The following is an 8,100-nucleotide window of genomic DNA, read 5'->3' as shown; positions in this document are numbered from 1 at the left end:
CGTTGTTATAGCGTTTGTAATTGATCTGCAGTCAGAAGCATTATTGAGCACGTTCGTTGTTATAGCGTTTGTTTAGCGCGATTGTTGAAGTTGAGTGTATCGGTAAAGTTGTATTCGGAAAGAATAAACCAGTTTTTATTAAGAAAGAACTTGTGTCGCTTAAGTTTCGTCGGAACGAAGTTACGGAAAATTAATTAACAACCGGAGACGTAACAATACAAAGACTGCATCACTGCTAGCACCTTTTATAATAACACTTACTTTGTCAGTTATGTCCTCCACCCCTGCCCCTGGATAACATAATTTAATATATTTCTTCCTATTTACCCCACAGACTATCCTATCCAATTGCGGTATTAAATAATCACCTAAACTACAACCACTTTATGTTTTTCATTTCCATCAGTCCCTTTTAATTCCCTTCCCCGTTCTAGCTCCTCATCCGCACAAGCTAAAGACTGAACCCTGTTACACAACAAAACCTGTTCATTAAAATGAAATCCACTATTTTAGTTCCATTAGTACTGTTTCTAACTTCCTAAAAGCTATTGTTAATTACCGTATTCTTCATACGCAAAAGACTAAGTTCCTCTCGAAATCCCACTACCATTTCCCACAGCTCAGGTTTCTCTTTATCTATCGAATCTACTCTATTTACGATAGCCTCAAATTTCTCATCTACCCTGTGAAGATGTGCATGCAAATTGTACATCTTCACTATTAGCCAATCCCAAGTTCCCAAACAAAATCCAATCTTTGCACCTTACCAGTGTTTATTAACATTTTAACATTTTATAATACGTGTGATATGTTTTCTGTTTTTGTTTTAACATTTTATTGCCAAAAATGACATTTGAAACGGAATATTCTTTGTTTTTAAGTTGTTTTTTTCAATTTGTTTGTTTGTTTTGAATTTCGCGCAGAGCTACACGAGGTCTATCTGCGCTAGCCGTCCCTAATTTAGCAGTGTAAGACTAGAGGGAAGGCAGCTAGTCATCACCACCCACCGCCAACTCTTTGGCTACTCTTTTACCAACAAATAGTGGGATTGACCGTCACATTATAACGCCCCCATGGCTGAAAGGGCGAGCATGTTTGATGTGACGGGAATTCGAACCCGCGACCCAGGATGTTTTTTTCAGAGCTTCAAAAATGGTTTAACCATTATTAACGAATTAAAAGTGTTGCAAGAAATATTCGTCCTAAACATTGTAATTATATTATTTAGTTCCATAAGCTTCACCCAGTAATATTCATAAATGTAGGCAAAAAAGAAACTTAATTACAAAAAAAAAAAATCATAAATATAGTAGCATGGAACAAATGACAACTATTCCCATACCCCTCTCAAGACGAATAGAGAGAATAGACAAAAAAATTGTTGTTGTTGTTATTAAGCACCACAAAGCTACACAAAAGACTATCTGTGCTCTGCCCACCACGGGTATTGAAACCCGGTTTCTAGCAGTACAAGTCCGCAGACATGTCACTGTGCCATTGGGAGGCAACAAAATAAGGTATTCTTCTTATCAGGGGTGAAATTCTTTTTTAAAATAAGTAGAGTTACTCAGCTGGGTGAAGTGGATCTGTTTTTGAAAAAGAAAATAAAATTTACATGTAAACATAAAAAAAAGAAAAACGACAAAGCAACTTAGATAAGTCCCGGTAGTAGTACCGTCTTAAAAAATAAGTTTTGGTACTCAGTACCGGCAGAATTTCACCCCTGCAGTTTTTATATTTGCAAACAGATATTTTTTGAAGTAATGATATTTTTCATATATAATCATTTTCTTATATTTTTAAACAGATTTACGGATTATTTTCCTTCTTCTTCACAAAATATGTAATGTATTTTTATAAATATTTTCCGGTATAATTAGTAATACCATTTGTCGCCAATAGTAGCGCTGCGGCCGTATCTTGACAATGTGAGTCCATTGCAATCCTTTAAGTTTAAGTGCTGTTGTGATTTTCTTTGCGTCTTAAGGAACGCTGGAGTCAGAGAAGGTGATTATCGTGTATGTTTCATGAGTATTATCTCTTATGAAGAGGATTCTAGACTAATTTAATAATACAAATATTTGTAACTTTTAAAGTTGTGTACTGTTGTTGAATGCTTTGTAAATGTAATTTAAAACGATGGCAATGAGCACTTTGTGAGAGTCGCGTGTAATATTTAATATTGAGGTTTAAATATGTCAGATCTCAAGTTTTGTCACGGTGACGTTTATACTGGTGTTAGGAATGAGTTTTGTTTAACTTATTTTAGTATTTCTTGAAATATCGAAGGGAATTGCGATGGGCCTTCGCACAAACCTGAATATGGCATGTCTAGGGACTAGGGCTGATGATACTTTGAGTTTCATAGTGATAGTCCTTCGTTTTGATTTTGTTTTAAAATTAGGATTAGAACTAACGAAGAACGGTGTCGTAAAACTAACAGAAAGGGTTTTTAACATTCTAATACTAAAGCGAGCAGTGCAGTATGTTAAAATTGGAAATAAACTCTAAAACTCAAAAGTAAAACGACTTTGATGGCAAGGGTTTGTTGAAGACTGTCAACTGGCTGTTGTTGTTTTTTTCTTCTTTTTTTTTTGGACTGTTTTAAAAGAAGGATGTAAAAAAAATATTCTTGAATTTTATCATTCTATTGAAAATACTAGAATTGACCAGATTATAAGTCAAAACGTAATTTTCTCTTTATTCTAGTTAGGCCTCACATGAAATATTGTGTATGGTTTTGGTCTTCTTAGAAAATATGTTGACTTATTCGTCAGTGTCCAGTGTAGGGCTACTAAGATGATTTTAAGATGGAAGGGTTATCTAACATGGATAGGCTAAGATATTTTAACTTATCTTCTCTTGAGAAAAGAAGGGTAAGAGGTGATTTTACTAATGTTGACAAGATCACCCAGGTTAATAAGATAAAGGTCTCTGATTGTTTTTTTTTATTATATCCAGAAGACAATAGCATGAGAAAACATGAACTTAAGATATGTTAAAAACAGGCTAGCCTCCAGTTAAGACGCTTGTTTTCCTAACAAGGTGGTTAGCTTATGAAATTGGTTGCCATTGGCATTAATGAAGGCCAACACCTTACAATAGTTTAAAAGGGGAATCTGTATTTTCCTGTTCCATAAGTTTAATTTTTCTCAATGGTTGGTATGTAGGGACATTCTTTTGAAGTCTTCAAGTAGTCTATTTTTTTTTCCATGATGGTAGGTGAAAATATTGGATGTTAAAAATAAAACATTGGCACCAGACAATGGTTTTTCCCAGGGATTTAAAGGAGATCAGATATGTGAGCTTTTCTCTCATTTTTGATAGGTCATTAGATGTGCAGATGCCCAAGTGCTAGAGAGTTACTAATGTAACTCCTATTTTTAAAGGAAGTCGTAAATGTTGCCTTGGAAATTATTCTTTTATAGTGCTATGAGTCTTACTTCTTAAGCAGGAAAAAAATTCTAGAAAATTTTAAATAAAATCTTAAAATCATTTAGTACATAATACCATTAAAGAGAGCTAACATAGGCTCTTAAAAGGGAAATATTGCCTTACTAATCTGTTAAATGTTTTTTACATATTACTTCTAACCTAGAAAATGGAAACGGTATGGATTGGTTTACTCAGGGTTACCATCTTTAAGGAATCTGTTTGTGTGGAACTTTTGGAAAGGTCAAATTTTAGAGCGTGTGGGTAAAGCGCTCCAAATTTTGAAGGCCAGGGGTGTCTGAAGACATGTTACTCAAGAAAATTTGTTTATTCAGTGAAGCAAAATGATGCATATCCTGGATCAATGTGATGCTGAACTTGACCTAGATCCAACCAGTAAAACAACCACACTGCATTATAGAAAGATGCTAACTTGACCAGAATGTTTATTTTTTTTTTTTACTAATGTGTGTGTAAGTGAGAATAGGCCTAGATACACGAGTCTTGCACTCGATGGGTAAATGTAGGTAGTTCTGTTTACTTTTATTTTCAAAAATCTCTTAATAAGGTATAATGCAGAAGTTATCTTAGTAAATCATGTTGGTTGAGATTGGAAGAAGACTAGGTAATTGGAATTTTAGGGTCAGTGAAAGTGAAATGTTCATACTACTGGAGCCCAGTCCAAATGGGTATTTTTTATTTTTTTTGTAGTAGTTATGTGTATCAGGGGTCAGTGTGGATCTATTTGTTTTTTCTCATTTCCATTAAGGATATTGGTAGGAGCATAATTATTTGCTAATAACATTGTAATCAGTACTTCTATGTGTATTTAATATATTAAGGCATTTCAGAATAACTTGGATCAATTGGAAAGCAGAACAAATAATTTCAAGAAACTGACCTCTAACTATAATAAGTGCGAGGTAATGCACTTGGGTAATAGTTTAGAAGACATGTTTAATGTAAATGGGAATGCAATTGCCAAATTTGTTTTCTCTTTCTCTTCCTTTGGCCTGGCATGGTCTGATAGTTAGGGTACTCAACTTGCATTCTGTGGGCCATGGGTTTGAATCCCTGCCACACTAAACATACTTGCCCTTTCAGCTGTTTCATGCCTGTGGTGAGGGGACGTCCCAGGGAAGGTTCTGTATTTTCAGATTACCTCCTCTGTGATCTAAACATCCACCCACATGTTTGCTGTGCATGGTGACCCGTGAAAGGGAGGACAGAATCCTGGTGGTTGAGGGTTGTTATTGATGGGTTGGCTTATGTCAATGGCACTTTTACACACCAGTTTGGCTTTGTATTCCTGTAGATGGGTGGTCTTGGGGTAGCTCACTCAGGTCAGTTGGCTGGTCTAGTTGGGCTAGGGTCAACCAAGTACAAGTGTTGGATGTTCTCAATGGGTGTTGTGGACATTGTTTCTGATACTAGTGTTTGGGTATCATGCCCATGAAATCCTGGCATCTTTACAATGGTTGGCTTTTTTGTAGTACGTCCCATTGTAGGACTCCATGGTGAGTGGGGTCAGTGGGCGCTAAGTTTCTTTTTTATAAATTATACATTCAGCGACTTGCAAAAAAAATCTCATTCATCGAAAACGACCATGATTGGAAGACTCTGATCTCTAATCCCCACCTCATATTCTTTCTGTACCTCATTTTCTCATCCTTCATTCTTTGACATTCAGACAAATGTCTCACTTTTTCATTCAGAAGGGTTTAGAGAGACTTGCTGGCTCTCCAAAGTCAGAAAAGAAGCTCTGTTCTGGAGACATCTTGATGGAAACAACTACACCTAAACACAGCAAACTCCTCCTGAATTTGAATGCCATTGGGGATGTACCTATTGAGGTTGCTCCCCATGCTTATTTAAGTTTTTCCAGAGGAGTTCTTATTGAGAAAGATTTACAGAACATCCCCGAGTCTGAAATCCCTCCAAGAAGTTTGTGGTGAGAAGCATCTCCACTTGTAAAGAAGGATTTATACTGCCTACAAATGTTCTGATTTTGGCATTTACATCATTACACCCACCTGCCTCTGTCAAGGCCGTTTATCTTAACTGTAAGGTATAGCCATATATTCCTAACCCTCTCAGATGTTTCAGTGTCAGCAGTTCAGGCATCTTGTCATGGTTCTTTGATATGCTCATTGTGGTGGCAAAGATCATGACACCTCACTGCATCAATTATGATGGTTCCCATCAGTCTTATTTTTCTTGTCTTAAGTGGGTAGAGGAAAAAGAGGTACAATGCTTGAAAACTGCAAAATAACATTTCTTATCCAGAGGCTCAGAAGTTGTCCCTTGCTACATCTCAGACATATTCTGCTGCTCTCTGTTCCACTGCTAAAGTGGGAGTACAGACCAATCTTTCTGTGCCTCCATCAGTCTTTCTCATACTGTGTGAAAAGTCTTTTACCCTCTGTGGATACAAGAGTTGACAAGACTACTTATACTTCTGTCTCTGTCCCTGCTGTGGCATCCAGTAACTGCTCAAGTCCCTCTCCATTGGTCCGAAGATGCAGAGCCATTATTTATTAACACCTTCAGTCACTGAAGTCTCCTTCTACTGACAGAGATCTGTCCAATCAACCCAGGGCAGGTTCCATGGAGGTCTGTCTACTAAAGAGAAACATTGTGGTTGCAAACAGAAGGGTTCTCTGCCCAGTTCTCCTCCACTTAAATAACAATGGCCACTCTGATATAATGGAACTGTCGAGGTTTTCATTCTAATATGGGTGATATTAGGCCTTGATCGAATCCTATCATTCTGTGTGTCTCTCCATACAGGAAGCATTCCTTCAACCTACTGATACAGTCACCTTTTAGCAGATTTCCTTTTATAGGAATGGCAGGTTTGGTAATAGACAAGTTCATAGAGGTGTGGCACTGCTAGTGACCAGCACATACTCACCTTGTATGTACCACTTGATACATCCTTGAAAGCTGTAGCCGTCCATATCTCTGTGGGTCATACCATCACTGTTTGTTCTTTCTACCTGTCTCCCAGAAAGATGATCAATCAGACCTTGATGCTTTTGTGAAACAGTTGAAGTCTCCTTTTTTCATCCTAGGAGACTTTAATGGACACAATCCACTTTGAGGCAGTGCTGATATTGATGGAAGGGGTCATTCTGTGGAGAATAGATTCTCATATCTGTACTGGTTCTTTTACATATTTTCAAGTGCATAGTCATTCTTTTGCTGCTATTGATCTATCTTTTCCCCTTCATTTTTTTTTAAATTTTTCTTGGAAGGTTGATGGTGACCTATGGGGCAATGATCATTTTCCCATCCTTTTCAGGGATGTCAGCCATGGTCGATGTAACCCGACTTGTGTGCCATGGTGAAAGTTGAAGCAGGCTGACTGGCTCTCCTTCATCACTCTCTCTTGGAACTTGATCTTGCTGCATTTTCCATCTATTAAAGCAGTAATTGATTGTATAATTCAGGCAGCTGTTTGTTCTATCCCCCAAAACCTTGACATGTTTCCCATGGTATCCTCATCTAAGGCAATCTTCTATCTCAAGCAGGCACAGAAAGCTCCAAAATGGGCTTGGGATACCTTATACTTATATGCCACTCTTTCCAACTGCATTGCATTCCAGTGGGCCTGTGCCCATGCTTGGCAGGTCAGTCGTCAGAAAAGTCTTGGATTAAGTTCACAACCAGCATATCTTCTACACCAGTTCCAAAGTCGTATGGGACAAGATTGAGAAGGTGAATGGGGAAGTATGCTTCCTATCCCCTTTTCATCTTGCTCTCCAGTGGCCAGGAAGGTGCTGATGTGCAGAGCATTGCTAATACTATCGGGAAGTGCTTTTCTTGTCTATTCAGCACTTCTGTTTCTTCCCCTACCTTCTTGACCATCAAGTCTTCGGTAGAATGTTTCCCTCTTTCCTTTTGGGCTGATTGTCTCTATGACTGTAATTGCCCTTTTACACTGGTGGAATTCAGCTTGCTCTTCATTGGTCTCGCAGTACATCAGTCGGGCCTGATGATATTCACTATGAGAAGCTGTGCTATCTCCTGCCTATCTTGCTCATCTTCTGGTTGTTTTTAACTTGCTCTGGCAGAAAAACATTTTTCCTTATGTTTGGTGCAAGGCTATTTTTCTACCTTTTTCTAGACTGGGAAGGATCCCAAGATTCCTTCTAATTATCCTCTCGCTTTGACTAGCTGTCTCTGTAAGGTTTTCGAGAGAATGTTTAATGTTCATCTTGTTTGGTTACTTGAATCAAACAACCTCCTCTAGCCTAACCAATGTGGGTTCTGTCGACAGTGCTCCATCGTGGACCACCTGATCCGACTTAACCTCGATCAGGAAAGCATTTCTCAAGAGAGAACTTCTTGTGTCCATTTTCTCCGATCTTGAGAAGGCTTACGAAACTGTGTGGAGGTACCCATATTTATTCGTAATTTACTTGGCAGGACTTTTCAGGTCCATGTAGCTTCAACCATTTCCCATTTTTGTGCACAGAAACTTGAAGTCCCTCAAGGCTGTGTCTTGAGTGTCATACTTTTCAGTGTTAAAATCAATGCTGTTACTTGACAACTTTCTCTGACTGTTGCAAATGGCTTGCACATCTACTTTGCGAATGTTAACAAAATATGGCAGATTATCAGTGAACATTACAATGCTTTCATATGCAAAGTATAAAATTTTTT

The 8,100-nt window shown here is 37.9% G+C and overlaps 1 protein-coding gene across 2 annotated transcripts in view; it reads left to right on the top strand.

The window, feature by feature from the left end:
- The first annotated feature begins 1,918 nt into the window (after nt 1–1,918).
- LOC106478035 (general transcription factor IIF subunit 2-like) overlaps nt 1,919–8,100 on the top strand; it is a 56,281-nt gene continuing 50,099 nt past the window's right edge. The window contains exon 1 of one of the 2 annotated variants that reach the window (XM_013938543.2): nt 1,919–2,018. The gene's annotated coding sequence lies outside the window, so the exon portion shown is untranslated. The remainder of the gene's footprint in view (nt 2,019–8,100) is intronic. The other variant, XM_013938542.2, reaches the window with a different exon arrangement.

This window comes from Limulus polyphemus, unplaced genomic scaffold (genome assembly GCF_000517525.1).
Source record: "Limulus polyphemus unplaced genomic scaffold, Limulus_polyphemus-2.1.2 Scaffold174, whole genome shotgun sequence".
In the NCBI taxonomy this organism is placed as follows: domain Eukaryota; kingdom Metazoa; phylum Arthropoda; class Merostomata; order Xiphosura; family Limulidae; genus Limulus; species Limulus polyphemus.
The sequence above is the reverse complement of the archived record's forward strand: the minus strand, read 5'-3'. Positions and strand labels throughout refer to the sequence as shown.